The sequence below is a fragment of the Tamandua tetradactyla genome, chromosome 6, assembly GCF_023851605.1.
Source record: "Tamandua tetradactyla isolate mTamTet1 chromosome 6, mTamTet1.pri, whole genome shotgun sequence".
Taxonomy (NCBI): Eukaryota; Metazoa; Chordata; class Mammalia; order Pilosa; family Myrmecophagidae; genus Tamandua; species Tamandua tetradactyla.
In genome coordinates this window covers 164009474-164025871 of record NC_135332.1, presented here as the reverse complement: position 1 = coordinate 164025871, position 16398 = coordinate 164009474, and the positions used below count along the sequence as shown (strand labels likewise).

The 16398-nt window shown below is 41.7% G+C and overlaps 1 pseudogene; it reads left to right on the top strand.

The window, feature by feature from the left end:
* The first annotated feature begins 2115 nt into the window (after positions 1–2115).
* Positions 2116–2422, top strand: LOC143686872 (protein MANBAL pseudogene; annotated as a pseudogene).
* Positions 2423–16398: the final 13976 nt, after the last annotated feature.

Sequence of the window (16398 nt, the reverse complement as noted above, 5' to 3'; positions counted from 1 at the left end):
GAAACCTGTGCGACATTATGAGAGATGATGCATAATTCCATCTCTTTGCCAGTTTTGCTCTTTTTACAGAGTGGCCATTAAAAAAAATCATCCTTAATTTGTGCATGGAACACTATATTGAGGTTATTCTAAATGGTACAACCTACAGATTGCAGATCTCTTCATGTTGTTAACTTGGTATTTTTCTTCCACCAGAAAAGAATATCTTTACATAAAGCATTCATAGAATAATTAAACTCTGAGATATTATAAGGCATCTTGTCCAATTTCTATATCCTCCAGGTGAAGAACCTCAGGTTAAAAAATGTGACATGTCTCTCTCAAGGTAACCCTGTCAATTAATGGAAGAACCAGGGTTCAACTCAAGTTTCCCTGACTCTGTCCCTGCTAAGGGCTTGTCCAGCCATAGAAAACAGAGTATTTGTGCTGCATGAGATGTTGGAAGCCATTGAGTCCAGCCCCCTTGTTATACAGATCAGGTCCTTGAGGCTCAGCAGGATGAGGCAATCTGCTTCAGACCACAGGGAATTAAGGTAGAAACTAGGACCTACATTTTACTCTCCAGGTGCCTGCGAACCCACCTCTAGGACTTCTGGCAGTACATCTTGAGCTACTGAAAGGGATCCTGGCTCTTATGATACTACAAGTGAAAGGAACATGGGGTGAGGAGAAAGAGGTTTCTTTTTGTTGTCTTTACCTTTGTTTTGCACAGAGGAAAGTTGATGGGGCAGGACATAGAAATTCCGACAGGAAATTAGAAGATTCCCTTTTCACATAAGTGCAATGGATCAAATGAACAGCATATTTATTCTTTGGTCAATTATTAAGTATCTCCTGGTATGCAAGGCTAAACAAACAAGCAAATGGAAAAGTAAAAAAAAATTGTGACTCTATCTGTGCCCCATCCCATGTAGGTATACTGGATATAAACTTTCCAAAACATACCAAAAAATTCACTATGCATAGAACTATTCTCTGACATACCAGCTCTTCCTCTTATTGTAGTCTCATAAATTGAAATCTCCTTAAAGGCAGACTTTATCTTAGTTGTTTCTATCTACAACATTTATCATGCCTGTGCTGGTTCAAAATTGTTATGTACCATAGAAAAGCCACGTTTTCTTTCCTAATCCAATCTGTGGGGGCAGACCTATTGTTTAGGGTGGGAAGTTTGACTGGAGTGTTTACATGGAGATGTGACACATCCAGTTGTGGGTGTTACCTTTTGGCTGGATTACTTCCATGTAGATGTGACATACCCAATTGTGGGTGTGACCTTCTGGTTAGATAGAGATGTGACTCCACCCATCCAAGGTGAGTATTAGTTTACTGGAGTCCTTTAAAAGGGGGAAACATCTTGGAGGAAGCTTAGATGCTTGGAGTGCTGACAGAGAGAGCAGATGTACACAAGACCCAGATATTTGGAAATGCAGGAAGAAAATACCCTCTAGGGAAGCTGTTTGAAACCAGAAGCCATAGACTCCAGCAGATGCAGCCACACACCTTCCCAGCTGACAGAGGTGTTCTGGACCCATCTGCCTTTCTCAAATCAAGATATCTCTCCCTGGATTCTTTATTTGGAAATTTTTTTATGGCCTTGGAACTTAAACTTAAATTACCTTTTAAAAGCCATTCCATTTCTGTCATATTCTATTTTGGCAGCTTTAACAAACCAAAATAATGCCTAACACCACTTTGTTAACTTAATGAACTCACATTCAATGATAATATGCAAGATGCCATAGGCTCCTGTATGGATAGGATAAGATTCAATTGTGGGAAACAGGAAATAAAGGCAGTAGCTTAAACAAGTACAAAAGCATTTCTTCTCCACATTGAAGATGTCTATAAGCCATATTCTGAACTCCATGGTGTAAGTGCCTAGACATCTTGTTTTTATTGCACTACTGAGTATGGCTTCTACTCCAAAATGGCAGCTAGAGCTAAAGCAATTACATTTACATTCTGGCCAGCAGGAAGGAGGATGTGATGAAGAATGGTCACCCCTCAGACTTTAACTAGAGATATGAATGAAGCTGATCTGGATAGGACTAAGGAGTTGGCTCTGGAAAGTGGTGAACCAGAGGAGAACTCAGGCAGCGGGTGGCTTGCTCCATGGCCTCCCACATGGACTTCTCACCTCCTGAAGTGCCTGAACACACTTTCCTGAAGAGTTTACTATGGTTTTAACTCTTCCTGGGGCCATCTTCCAGTTCCTCTGTGTGCTGGCCATCATCATACCCATTCCCAAGTCCCATGAGGTAGAGAAAGAACCACCTGAGTCTAGAAGTGCTGACTGGCAAGGAAGCCCAAGGCTACTGCTCCTACTGTGAACTAGAGACCCAAGAAGAGACCAGGAAGAAAAGGTAGAAGAGGAGGCCTGCAGATTCAGGGCAGGTGGGGCAAGGGCCTTGGGGAGTAGCCATCCTGGGAATCAACATCCTGTTCTCTCTCTCCACCTTGGCTAAGGGTCTGAAGGCACTAGGATGCTCTCTGACCACAGAGGTGTGGACAGTCATGACAGGCCCCAGCTGTGCAGACCATCACTTCCTCTTCCTTCTGCTTCCATAACACATTAGAGAGCGTGAGTACCATAAGAGCAAAAACTGTATTGGGAGGTTTGTTCAGAAGTTGGGTCAGCTCACAGAGTTATACTTTCTTACTTAATCATTGTGTCTAACCTTTAGTCAAGCACCTTTGTGGATTTACATTGCATTTCAGGAGTCATTATCTAATGCTGACAAACACCACCCTATCCAATTATCTGGGCACCACCAGTGTTCCTGCTAATCAGTCAGCCTTGTCTCTGCCTGTGCAGATGAGCCAGACCTCACCTATTTGCTTAGATCAAGATGCTGTGGCTCCTGCAATGTCAGTGATCCCAGTTGCTGCAACAGCCAGGTCTGCCTGGCATGAGAGTAGAAGACCTGGGTCAGGATAACACCTAGTTCTCCTCCATCAGGTGGCTGAATGAATGCATGTTTCTTGGGCACAAACTTTCTGAGCCTCTGAAAAGGGGGCTTGTTAATCTCATACCAACCTCTTTTCAGCCATTATTCCACATTGAAGGTGTGTTATTTGAGGACGTAAAAGTCAATAAACTGTATTAGTGCTAAAAAAAAAAAAAAAAAAAGAATGATCACCCCATCCTTTTAAGAAAACTTCTCAGAAATTGCATATACCACTTCTGCTTATATTGCATTAACCAGAATTTAGTCAGGGCCAAAGCTAGCTGCAAGGGAGGTTGAGGAATGTCTTTTTTTCCCAGATGGTTATGGGTCCACCTGAATATCAGGGGTTCAGTTACCAAAGAAAAAGGAAAGATCAGGGAGACACTCCTGGCAGGGTCTGACATAGCTCTAAGCACCTGAAAGAAAATGTTTCACATTGTAGTTCTGTTTTTGTTTGTTTGTTTGTTTTTAATTGGGGAAAGGGTCACCAGTCTCTAGTCTTATGATTAATATTGTAGATTTTTTAATAAACAGAGCTGGCTTGCATCCTGACTGTGGAAATTACTGCATTTGTGTGACTGTGGTTGAGACACATCAGGTTTCTTAGAAGAATTAAACCACATTCCATGGTGCATGTGCCATATGTAATAAACGATGGTGTTTATTGTTAGTTTTCTTTTTATTAATTTCCCAGCTGATAAAATATATACTGAAAAACAATTCTAGTAAAAGATGTATCATCCAGTAAGCTTGGTGGATGTGTGTCTTACAAGCTGCAGTCTTTACATTCCCAGAACAAAGAATTATTCTTTCCTTCTAATTTAAGTTGGTTGGAGAACCATAGCTGTAAATATCTTGCATATATACATATCCTGTTTTTGCAGCCCCATGGAAAATACCATTCCTTGTAGAATTATTTGTGAATGAGGACTAGGTTCCCTGGTTGTAAATGGCATAGAGAAATTTCAGAATCTTTAAATATGCTCTCATGATATTATGTCCATAAGATGTATCTTTTTCCCATATTCACAAAAACTATGAAGTTATTGCTACTTCTTTCAGTCATTTTCTCTAGTTGGTTGTTTTCCAATCAATTGAACAATGAAGTTTCAGACCAGTAGAGGCAAATGGATTATAAAACCACCTGCAGGGACCTGACCTGGAAAAAAACAACTCAGTTGAACATTCCGTTGAACCCTTACATGACAGGCATTGCATTGAGCACTGAAGAGCACAGATGTCTAGTGGGAGAGACAAACATGAAAAATATATACCAAGACATGAGCTGAAACCCTCAGGAAGAGTCATTTTAGCATCAGTTCTCAGGTCAAGAAAGTCAGTATATTTATCTCTGTACACGGTTAGAGATGAATGTACAGAACTCATATGAAGAAATGTCTGTTAAAGAATGTGCAGGAAAAAATATTGAGATTTATATTATTGCCCCTCTTTTGCCATTCATTTTGTGAGCTCTGTGTTTCACTACCATTTATTGAGCACTTGCCACTGCCAGGAATGAAGCAAATGCAGATAGGCTCATTAACAGGAGGAAGGTGCCCTGACATTACACGAGCATGGTCCTAGGGATAGTGATTATATTTCGTATGATGGACAGAATTTGTAAAAGTAATCAGGCAACAATGTTTTAACATGAGCCACTCCGAAACTATGATTTGAAAACACTCAAAATTTTAGGATGTAGGCACTTGTGATCAATTGTAATCTGACTTGAAAGTTAACCGTGGAATGGGATGGTGTTTTGAGTTCAGGGCAGGCTTGTGAGTAAATCCAACTGCATCCCTTGGCTTCTGTGTGATTGTGCGAAGATTGCATAGTGTCTGTTTGCTTCTACTGCCTCTTCTGGGGATTTTTGTGAAGATTACATGGAATGACATGTGCAGAACACTAGTGTATTGCTTGGTACATATTAGAGGCTTAAAAGGAGTTTCTCATCTTCCCCTCTGTGCCCCACCAAAAAAAATTTGCTCCTACCAATTGCCAAATTCCGTGGACAATTTGTAAGTCTTGCTGTTGTAATTCTTTTTGACATTTGATACTGCTGGCTATAAACCCTTCCTTGATCTCTTCCACTGTTTTTCACAAGACTGCTGTCTCCTGCATTTACAATTCTATCCTTTGTGGCCTCAGCTTCCCCCACCAGCCCCTTGAGCACTAGTGTCCTTTCCCTCCTCTTAACTTATTTTTTCTATTCAAATTTACCTATTTCTTGGTTTCAGCCTCCATGATTTCTAAGTCAACACCTGCTTCTTCAACTCTTTCCTGAATGCCAGTTTCATATTGCCAACACCCTGCTTGATTATCTTCCCCTAAACATCCCAGGCATAACAACACATTAAAACATGAACTTTCTCCCTCTGCTATATTTCCTGAGTCAGTTAATTAATACATGCTCATCCACAAAGTTACCTCTTTCTTTTCCACTGACTCTAACCTTCCCTTTGAATCGGTCTCCAAGTCAATCGGTCTACAAACTTGCTCCCAAACTTTCCCCTCCTCCCCATCGCAGCCACCACCCTGGTTCAGTTTGGCCCAGTCTCTGGCATGGCAGGCGAGAACTCTGCCACTGAGCCATGGCACCGCCCTCTCTGTTTGTTGCTTTTTATCATCACATCAACCTCTTAATTGTCCTGTGTCCATTCTCTTTCCCCCTCCAGTCCACTGTGAAAATTGTAATTAATACAGTTTGCGTCAATACGCTCTCCTGCTTGACTATCTTCAATGGAGAAATTCTGGTTAAAAACAGGAAAGTAAGGGCATTTCTACCCCAATTCTATTTTCCAAAACGAACTAGAAGAAAAATGTATCTTCAAAGAACTTAGGAAATAGCTAAAACCTCAGACCCTAAAGAATAATTGCTAAATGCAGTAAAATTTAAATCTCATTAAGGGAAGGCACTTAGAGTAAATCCACTTTTCCAAAATGAGGAGGTGCCCAATTGAAGAGTCAAGTATGCCTGGAATAGCAACAGAGGGGATGGTGAGTGGACTGATAAAGCATCCCTGTATCCTTGTTCACACTGCACAGGGCCATGGGAGGTGGAGATGAAAAAGAATCTTGCAGACCTGTCACCTCTACAAGAATTGTCTGAGTGAGAGGCAGGTGGCAATCACATCCTCATCAGCTAATACACTCACACAGGTATAGACACACTGAGCATTGTGACGTGTGAAATACCTGGCCCTGTGTGCCAGGCAGAGAACTTCTTGTTCTTCCAACAAATAGCTTTCCATAAATAAAAAAGTGCAGGCACACAAAAAACATGGAGCAAGTATTTGAAAACAGAGGAAGCACTGAAAAAGGAAAGCATAGACAAAATAAGAACAAACATATCTCTTATGTCAATAAACTTAAATGGGGTTAAATTATCTATTAAAAGAAAGACATTCTGAATGAATAATACAATAAAACCCATATCTCACACCTTGTAGCAAAATAAACTTGATTTATCAAAAATGTAAATACATCATAGGAAGTGACAAAAGTGTGAAAGAAATCATGGGTAGATTTTAAAATACATTGGAGAGAGAGAGACCTTTCTTAGCATTGGATTGAGCCCAGAAACCATAAATGAAAGTGTTCAATTTGCCTATTTGCTTAATATATAAAGAGCCCTTAAAATCAGTAAGGAAAAGACCAGAACCTAACAGTAAAATGGGCAATGAAAATAAAAAGGTTTTTCTCAGAAAAAGGAGTATAATTTGTTTAGAAACCTATGAGAAGTCGCTCATCATCATTCAGCTAAAGACATGCAAGTCATAACAATAAAATAAAAATGTTTACTTATCAGATTGGCCAAGATTTAAAAATGTGGTAACAGAGTGAGGTTAAGGACGGGTGGAAACGGATATAATCTTACAGCGGAGGTGGGAGTACAAATAGGGACTTATAATTTTTATGGGCAAGTTGAAAATAGCTCTCAGGTTTTAAAAGCACATAACCTTTGATCCAGCAGTTCCACTTTTAGTAGTTTTGCTACTAAAATGTTTGCAAAGATAAAAGTGAAAGGATTGCAGCCTTGTTTTGAAACCATTGGGAACTACCTAAATATCTACCAGAAGTTGGTAAAACAAAAGATGATGGAAGAATCTAACGTGTAGCATATACTTTAAAAGAATGCCACGGGATTATATTTGCTGAAATGGAAAGATCGCCCTGATACATCGCAAAGCAGGAAAGAAGCAAGTGCAGTACAGTGCATAAATATTCATTCACAGAAAAATTTGCAAGGGTGTTTGTACTCGGAAAGTTTCTGGAGGGAGAGAGATGAAAGATTTGACACTGGATCCCTCTGATAAATGGACCCAGTATCTGGGATAAAGAGGGAAATACTTTTTTTTTTTTACTATATTCTTTTTGTATTGTTTGATTTTTTTATCACATGCAAATGGTTTCCATAATAAGAAGAGAAAATTCTAAATATAAAAGTCCATAAAATGCAAAAGAGAAAATTCCAATCTCTTTAATGGGACTGCATGATTTATAGAATCGAGTCCAGAAGTTCTGCATTAGCTCAGTAAGCTCATGGTAAACTAGCCCAGTTGACTTTACCAGCTTGATCACCCAACTCCTCTCTCTCTTCTGCTGCTCTTGCAGCCAAATTGAACTATTTATTGTTTCTTGAGCAGTTTATGGCTTCTTTATTCATCTACTGCATATGCTTGAAATGTCTCTTTTTCCTTCCCAGAAAACATGCTTATCGTTTAAGTCCTGGTCAGACTTGAAATCTGTGAGTTCTGACTGGATTATTTCAGGGGACTTAATGGCCCCATCCTCCCCACCCAGTAGCACCTTGATCGGAGGGAAGCCAGGTTTGTGTTATCTCCCCTGATGCCATGAGTCCAAGGAGGACCAGATGACATGAAGCTCCCCACAGTGCACCCTGATGAGGCCACCATCATCAGGGTGCACTGAGTTCATCTAGGTGAACTAGACCAATCCCCTTAAACCAACCATCAGTGAGTGGAGTTTGGTTTAGTGACAGTTTGGGCTTTGGCTCCAAAATTGCTTAGGTGGGTCTGTCATAGGTAGGACAGACATGAAGAGTCCAAACAATTTTCCTAAAATCACATACATGCGTGTGTTTTACCTAAATTATACTATAGTCTTCCTAACAGCCCTTCAAGGTAGAGCTGTATTATCCTTGTTTTGTAAATAAAGAAACCCGAGGTTCAGAGAGGGTAAGTGAATTGCCTAAAGTTACGTTTCCAGTTAGTGGTGGAGTTTGAGTTCAAAGTTGGAACTTTTTGGCTCCCAGGCCTGTGTCTGTTCCATGCTGGGATCTGTGTTCCAAGGGAAGGGATAAAGGGAAGGTCAGGATGAGACAACAGGCTCTCACTTGAGATCTCTATCCCAAAACTTCCCCTGTTTTCCCTGATATGGATGGTGGACTGGGCTGAAGGCAAGGCATGGAGGGCCACACGTGGGGTGGGGTTGATAGGTTGGGGATGGCAACCTCCCCTCTCCACGGGATTCGTTTGCTGATTCTATGGAAATCCTGGATTAGTGGATGTTCTCCTAACCCAGATCCTGTCCTTCCCAAGGCCAGCTGGGGTTATTCTGTCTTCTGGAATGCCATAGGACAGATAATTAATACTTGGCAAACTTCAGAATAGGAAATGTGAAACACGTGCCTGCTTGGTATTCCTTCACATGTTTCTAATCAACCAACCAGATCTCACTCGAATCTTTTATGGCTTCTCTCAAACTTATAATGAAAAATGGGAGCCAAATGTAGGTTGTTATAATAACTAACTCCTTTCTTGACTCCCTTCACTACTTAGTGAAAATTATTATTGCAGTAAAATTTCTTAGTCATACTTTCCAGGGGATTGAAAATTTTTAGCCTGTGATATGGATAGCTATCATATTATGTAACAGTAGAGCAGTGTGGCTGAAGGGGTCTTTGCATAGACCTTTATGAAAGACGCACCACTAACAGTGGAAATTAAAGATTGGAAATTCTATAACTAGTATGTACTATACTTTCAATTCAATTCAAGAAACAATTTGAGCACCTACTGTATAAGGCATGCCAGAAAGTAGGCATACAGAGATGGTTCCTACATTTATTGCTTATGAAAGCCCATAACAAATTGAACATATCTCGAAGCAAACACTTTGAGAGAGAGGGATCATATTCTCCATGATCCCTCACTCAAGTGATGGTTACCACTGGGGACCCAGTTGCATAAGTTTAGAAACCCTGGAATCATCCCTGCTTCCCCTTCCTTTACATTCACATTTAATCAAGTCTAGAAGACCTTTTTTCCCCTAAATGTTTCTTGGTTTTGCCTCTTCCTCTCCATACCCATCATTCTTTCCCATCATTATTTTGCCTGGGCTGTTTCAGTGGCTTTCTCTTTGATTTTCCTGTGTCCAGACTCTCATTTTCCTTTCCTCTGCCAGACAGATTACTAAAAACACAACTATGGTCATGTCACTCCCATACTTGAAACCTTTCATGAATTCCTTATCACCCACAGGATGAACACCAAACTCCTCAAGACCTTCTATTATGCTGCCTTGGGTACCAGGTTGGCGACTAGGCAGAGGCTTGTGGAAATTGGGGGACAGACTAGAGAGTGAAGACACTTTAGAAAGATCAGCATCTTTTCATGTGGAAACATCAAGACTGGAGGGAAAGAAACATGACTTTTTTATACTTAAAAATCTGAAAGCTGTGGCTTTGGATGAGCTAGGATGGGTTCCCAATTTGTAGACATCACTACTTCAAGAACATTCTGTGAAGGAGGAAAAAATTTATAACAAATACAGGACAGGAGATAATAAGCTTATGGAGCACTTTTAGCCAAAATGTGATTTTTCCCTGGGAACATGAGTTCAAGTTTCTTACATATTTGTGCATCCATTCATTTATTCATTCATTTTTTTGATCAGTAGAGATCTATTGACTACCCAGACAGGAAGGTGACAAAGTAACCTGGTCAAGGGGAGACATGCTCTCGAGGGAAGACAAATAAATAAACAGGCAATTTATAAGAGCGTAGGATTTCAGCTCTGATCTGAAAAATACTTGGTGCTTTGAGAATACATATCAGGGATACCCAACCCAGTCCACAAGGATCAGGGAAGGTGATTTTAAAGTGGAAAGCAGAAAAAAGAATATGACTTACTTAGGTGAAGATATAAAGGAAGAGAAATTCAAGCAGTGGAAAACATGGGCAAAGAGTCAAAAGTAAGACAGAGGAGTGGTCCAGTGATAGAATGTTCGCCTTCCATGCAGGAGACCAGGGTTCGATTCCTGGACCACGTGTTCCCTCCTACCCCCCCCAAAAAAAATCAGTAAAAGTAGACAGAAGAAAATTTTAAGAAGCTAGTTATTGTAGGATTATAGTGCTGAGCTTATGGGGGAAGCAGGTGTAGGGGCAATGACATGTGAACAGCAGGAAGTAACGTACCACCCAGAGGTATCTCCAGCCCAGACTGTGTCTTTGGCAGAAATGGGCCAGTGCTAGGGCTCATGACTTGGCATGCGTCAAGTGGACTGGGTTCCAGCCTTATTCAGTCCCTGAGCCAGAGGTCCTTGTTTGTGTGCAGCAGCATTGACCAAATTATTGCTAAACTATATGAAAGAGTTGATGCTTTATCCTCAGTACAATGGAAAACCGTGCAGGGTATTAAGCAGAGGAATTAGATGATCAGGTTAGAATTCTAGGATGATGTCTCTGGCTGCAGCATGGAAGGTATGTAAGACTTCAAATTGGAGTCAAGGTGAATGGTGAGCAGACCAAGTCAGTGAACTGATGAGAGATGATGGCAGCCTGACCTAAAGTAGTGGCATTCATTGGAGTTAGTGCCATCATGAGCAGTTAAAAGAAACTCATGAGCAACCCCTGAAGAGCAAGGAAAGGATAATGGTCTGCTCTTTCTCATCAAAAGCCTGCCTTGGTCAGAGACAGAACCCTAGACTTGCTGGACTATGACTCGGAGTCAATGAGATGAAGTTCCATTTCCAACAGAAATTCCACAACGGAGTAGGAAGAGAAATGGAACGAGATTCTGTCTGACACTTAAGCTGGTCCATATGAGTGTCACCTGCTTCCTTGAGTTATATACTAACCCCACCTGAGGCTGACCGTGGCATTTTATGTTTGTGGCAACTCGTTCTACTTTTCCTCCCACTGGAAACATTTTCACAAGGTGATTGAAGAACCTCATTCATTGTCCTCAAAGAGCAACTCAAATCTTCGAGGTTGTGCAATCGTGCTGAGTTAAATTTTTACAGGCCTTTGGTCTGCCTTGCGTGGGTGGGATGTGAGTCCGCAGAGTAAGGGCGTGAGGGAGTGCAGGAAGTCAGGCAATATTTGAATCAGGCACATTACAGATTTGAGTTGGTCTGTGTTAATATCCTCAATCGCCAACTCAGGGGTGCTTTGTGGGCTAGTGCTAGGGCTGGAAAAACCATTAATGAACAAAATAATCATTCATATTTTTCCTAGTTTTCTAACCAAGTGAAAAAAATCTGTCCTTTTAACCAAACCAACATCATAAAATACCAACGCATTAAGAGAGTAATGCATTCTATCCTGTGTTTTTTATACTGAGGGTAAGAATTATGACACTTGATAAGATACTGCTTTCTCTGGGTCTCATGTCCTCATGTGCAAAATGAAAATCAAGTCATTTCTAAAATTCCTCCAAGAGTTAAAATTTGCGCTTCTGTGACATGTTTTCATTTTGAAGGGCTGGCACATAGTAAGTTCTTAATAAATGCCTGTTATTTGGAGCAATGAGCATTTCTGTGCTAAGCCCAGGAATAGCTATTGGAAGACATGAAGATACATGAAAAGGTTCCTTGCTTTTTAGTTGTTCGCCATCTGGCAGAGGGGAGGGTTACATACACAGATCATTACTGGACATTGAACTTGGCATTATAACACAGACATGTACAGAGAGTTGTAGATTCACAAAGGGAGGAAGGCAAGAGGGATGGTTGAGCTGAATCTGAACATGGGCTTGCCAGATGTGCAGGAAAGGAAGCTCATTTAAAGTGCTGGGAATCAGAACAAGGCCTATTACTTACTCTCCATAACTCAAAATAGAAACTTGATGCTTACATGGAAAAACAATTCCCTGGAGCTTGCAGGGTAATTGTCTGAACAGTAAGATCCGTATATCCCACGGCCACTTGCTACAGAAGGTTGTGTCTGACCACTGGATTTCCTAGCAGAGGCCAGCTATCCCAAGTACTGGCTTCAGATGTCCTTAAGAGACATCCCAGGAAGGTACAGTAGAGGATGCCACAGGAAGGCTGGACGCATAAGAATATCAAAAGGAAAATAAAGAAATTGCTGGATGAACAGACAAGACCCAAGTTCATGGAGCCAATGCATGCTGCCTGCAAGTGGCACCAAGGAACACTAGATGGGAAGAACTAAGTTACTTATACCAACTTTTTTTTCAAGTATTTGTATGGTAAGAACTTAAACAAATACACAAATATTCTTGACATGCAAATATTACATACAGGATGTACAATCAATGGCTCACAATATCATCACATAGTTGTGTATTCATCACCATGACTATTTATTTCTTTGAAAATTTGCATCACTCGAGCAAAAGAAAGAAAAACTCATACATACCATACCCCTTACCCCTCCCTCTCATTGGCCACAGGTGTTTCAATCTACTCAATTTATTTTAACCTTCGTTCCCCCTATTATTTGTTTATTTCTTATCCATATTTTTTACTCATCTGTCCATACTGTAGATAAAAGGAGCATCAGACACAACGTTTTCACAATCACACAGTCCCTCTGTAAAAGCTATATCATTATATAATCATTTTCAAGAAACAAGGCTACTGAAACACAGCTCTGCAGTTTCAGGTACTTCCCTCTAGCCACTCCAATACACCAGAAACTAAAAAGGGGATATCTATATAATGCATAAGAATAACCTCCAGGATAACCTCTTGACTCTGTTTGAAATCTCTCAGCCACTAACACTTTATTTTGTCTCATTTCTCTCTTCCCCCTTTGGTTGAGAAGGTTTTCTCAATCCCTTGATACCGGGTCCCAGCTCATCCCAGGATTTCTGTCCCATGGTGCCAGGGAGATTTACACACCTGGGAGTCATGTCCCTCATAGGAAGGTGAGGGCAGTGAGTATACTTGCAGCTTACACCAACTTTTTACGCCAGGAATGGATCTAGGCCATCTCCTTTCCCCATTTTTCCTTAACGACACCCCTTCAGCTTCAACTAAATCTTGCCATTGTTCCTCCTCTCAGCAAGCAGAACACAGATGAGCACCTGGCAGGGGCCTTATTGAGGGGTGTCTGCATGGCATGGGAAGTTTCCCACGGGGAAAGTTTTGCAGAACCCCTTTTTCATATTAAATCTTACTTGGAAGAATAGTATAAGATATAATAAAAGATCTGTGGTAAATAATAGATGATAACAGTCACAAAAAGCATCAACATTTATCAGACATTTACAATGGCCCAGGTGCTATGCACTTGACAAAATTCTCCCTTTCAACCTTTACAAACCTGTGATGTGGTGCCTCTAAGGTAGGCATTATTCTTCTCCCCCTTTTAGTGCTGAGGAAATTGGGCATGAAGAATTACAGCTAATATGTGGCACAGTCAGAGTACGACCCAGGCAATTTGTCCTCTATGCGGGGTCCTGATGGCACGGCAGTGAGACGTTCTGAGCCATCCTGGAATCCGTCCCCTCTTTCTCTTTCTCTATGGTAACAGGTACACCTAAGCTTCTCTATCCTCTGTCTCCCTACTCTCTCCCTCAGGTTGGAGGTCAGGAATGTGGATAATTTAACATGTTGCTGTATAAATATGCTCTAAGAAATACTGCCTCGGTTTAACTTTCAAGGTTTCTTCCAGAGCCCATATTCTGTCATAACGTGCTCAATAAGAAGGGGGTGCTTATGGCTAAGTGGGTCTTCTAAAGCAGAAATAGATGCTAGCCACAAAGGTTCACATTTTCTATGATCGCACTGGTAGGAAATGGCTGGAACAGGAAGATCTCCAGATACAGAAAGTAGATTAGTGGTTGCTCAGGGCTAGGAGGCTGGGGAAACATGGACAGTGTCTGCTAAAGGGCATGGGGTTTCTTTTGGGGCTGCTAAGAATGCTCTAAAATTGGTTGGGATGATGGTTGTACAACTCTGAATATCCTAAAAACCAGTGAATTGTACAATTTAAATTGGTGAATTGTATGCTGTAATGAATTACATCTCAACAAAGCTGTTAAAAAACATAAACACAAGATGAACATTCCCATGAAGAATTGATCCAATGTTTTAATCCATTTATTTATTAATTCATTCCACAATATCCATGGAATGCCATTTCTGGCTTGGCAGAAAAGAGCTCTTGCTCAAGAACAATCATGTCCCAGCAGCAGCAGCAACTACGATGGCCCTAAAAGGACATGTGCAAGGGGAGAGGAGGCCCAGAGTCCTTTTGAGAGCATGGGGAGAGGCCTGGCAGAGGAAGTGGTGCTGAGCCCAAATCCAGGTTTTATTTATTGTGAAAAATAACTTATGTACAAAAAAGCAATACGTTTCAAAGCACATTGTAACGATTGGTTGTAGAACAGATTTCCACAATGGTTCCCTCTTAAAGGGCTCCAGTAAGCAACCCTACCTTGAATGGGTGGAGACACATCTCCATGGAAACCATCTAATAATCAAAAGTTACCACCCACAATTGGGTAGGTCACATCTCCAGCAATACTGAGTGAGGATTTAAACCTTGGCTTTTCTGCGGTACATAATAGATTCAAATCGGCACACCTTGCATCCCCAGAATCAACAGTGCTGAGTGGCATGGAATAGTTGTTTTACGAATGTCTGCTGAATAAAATTAATGCAGTCAGAAAAGAAGCAATTGAAGGGCAGGGGAATTGGGGATGAAATAATGTTCCAGAGGAAATGCTAAGGGAGGGAATCCATAGCATATGGGATAAGGGAGGTGGGGGAGGCCCTCTGAGGTGGGAGAGGAGGAGTTGAGAATGAAGATAAGTTTTCTGGGGCAGGAAGGAGAGAGAGGTCTCTTCTGATAGCAACCATGTTCTTTGTTGTGAGGAGAGGAGGCTGTTTGCTGAAAATAAGCCAAGTGGGAGTGGGTCAGGGTCTGCAGAGGGGGAATAGTGACTCCCTAATGGGAGAGGTAGGCTGGTTAGGGACACTTGCAGGGTTTTCAGTGGTGCCAGACACCCAGCCCTGGCTGCAGACTATACATGATGGTGCCAGCGATCACCTCTAGCAGATAACTGCAGGTTGGGGGTGGGGTGGTCGTGGTCATGGTGTATGAAGATTTCCATGTGGTAGGACACATGGTAGGGTTTCCAGTGGTAGGACAAGAGAACGAACAAACTGGGTGAAGGCAGAGAAAGCTTGAAATTGCTATTAAAGTCTAGACTGGAAAGGAAAGGAAGGAAGGTCAAGAAGGAGCTGAAAGATAAGCAGAGGTAACAAGAGAGAAAACTCGAATGAGTCCAAAGCCAGAAGTATGGTGAGAAGAAGGGAGTGAGAGAACTGGAAGGGAAGGGAGATCCTTGTTGCTTCATGGCAGGCACTGCACACATTAAAGTAGTTTAAATCATCGTAATAGTTACTTACAGTAGCAAAGTACTAGCCACGTGCTGGAAGAAATGCTAAGGGATTTACCAATACAATTTCATTTAATCCTCATAGCATATACCACAATTCCTACTTACAGATGCAAACAACCAAGGCTTAGTGAGGTTAAATATACTGCTGACATTTTGTAGTTGGGAAGAATAATCTGCATCTGTCTGATAAAGCTAATGACCATATTCACCAAGCTAAGGTGACCCTTTTCTTTCCAGTTGTAGAACAGTGTGTCACTCTTGCATTCTTTTCTTGTGAGCTGAGAACCTGCGGGCAGTTACATTAACCCATTCAGCACTGCAGAATGAAGTCCAAATTCCCTAGCGGGATACACGAAATTGGTCAGAGTCCAGATCCACCCCCTCCTCTCTGGACCCAGTCCCCCACACCCTGCGCTCTTGCTTTCCTGAACGATTCTCAGTTCTCTGAATGCATCATGCTCTCGGGTGCCAGCTTTGGCTTCTCCTCCCTGCTGACTGTTCCTAATCCTTCACAACCGAGTGTGAGTATCACCCCTTTTCACCAAAAATAAAAACCATGCCCCTGGCCCTCCAACTTACCGCAGGCAGGTCAATAGCATCTCTGCAAATCTCCAGCCACGCCCTCCTCACTCACATTCTGGGATGCTGACTCCTTGTCCAGTGCTCCTTCCCCATCCACAAGCCCATAGCCCCTGAACTTTGGTTTCACCATCTGAAAGGACCGAGAAAAAGACGAAGCTAAGTGAAAAGAGAAAGGCGCTGACAGTGAATGGTGGTGGAGGGTGGCAGCAGCTTCAGGAGCCTCTCGCCTGGACCCACACCAGTC